Source organism: Mastomys coucha, unplaced genomic scaffold, assembly GCF_008632895.1.
Source record: "Mastomys coucha isolate ucsf_1 unplaced genomic scaffold, UCSF_Mcou_1 pScaffold12, whole genome shotgun sequence".
Lineage (NCBI taxonomy): Eukaryota > Metazoa > Chordata > Mammalia > Rodentia > Muridae > Mastomys > Mastomys coucha.
This window is the reverse complement of record NW_022196894.1, coordinates 46,583,157-46,584,242: the sequence shown is the minus strand read 5'-3', so window position 1 is coordinate 46,584,242 and position 1,086 is coordinate 46,583,157.

Sequence of the window (1,086 nt, the reverse complement as noted above, 5' to 3'; positions counted from 1 at the left end):
CTCTCTCTCTCTTTCTCTCTCTCTCTCTCATTCCCCCTCTCTCTCTCCCCTCTTTCTCTGTGTGTGTGTCTCTCTCTTTCTGTGTGTGTCTCTCTCTTTCTGTGTGTCTCTCTCTCTTCTCTTCTCTTCTCTTCTCTTCTGTCTACCAATAGCAGTTTAAAGGGGGTGGGGTGTGGTGGGGTGGCAGAAAGCCATGCAACTTGGGAAGCCAGCCCAAAGCAAGAGAGAGGCAAAGACATGTCCAAACCCCAAAAACTCATGGTAAGCAGGAATAAGGACTACTACTTCCCTGTTCTGGGCCTGCATGCCCTGGTGCATGTGGCCTGTGTAACCCTCACCTCTGTAACCCTTGAAGTAGTCATGTAACCTGGTGGCTAAGTTCCATATTTAACTTTGTCTTTCCCTATTCGGACATGTCCTGCTAGCACCTGGAATTCCTCTTCATGCAAATGAAGCATTCCCAGCACCTCAGCACCAAGCAGTAATGTACAGTCACCCTGAAAACTCGCTACCCACTCCTCAAGGATTATGTAGCCCTTGTCACCCCAATAAAGGAGAACTGTTTCACTGAAAACTGTCTCAGAGAATGTTCTTTCTCCCCAGATGTCTCATGAGATCTCAAGCCAAGATCCTGGGAACCCACACATCCAGATAAGCTTTGTTCCTTTCATTCCTGTCCAGTGTACAAAGGTACTGAGGACAGAAGCAGAACCTGGCCCTCTGGATTGGGGGTTGGGGTGGATAGAGTTGGGGATGGATAGAAGGTTGGAAGAAGAAAAATCCACAAAGTAGCAATGGACAGCTATAACAACCCTTTAATACAGCTCCTTATGTTATGGTGACCTCCAACCCTAAAATTAGTTTCATTGCTACTTAATAACTGTAATTTTCCTACTATTACAAATCTGAATGTAAAAAAAAAAATTTGATATAGAGTTTTGTCTGTCACAACACATAGATTAAGAACCACTAGTTTATTAGATGACAAGGACTCTGATTTGTTGAGGTCACAAAGTCAAGACTCCAAGCTAGAATCTTACTACCAGGATCTATACTATTCTCTCTATAATATTATACCATCTATTT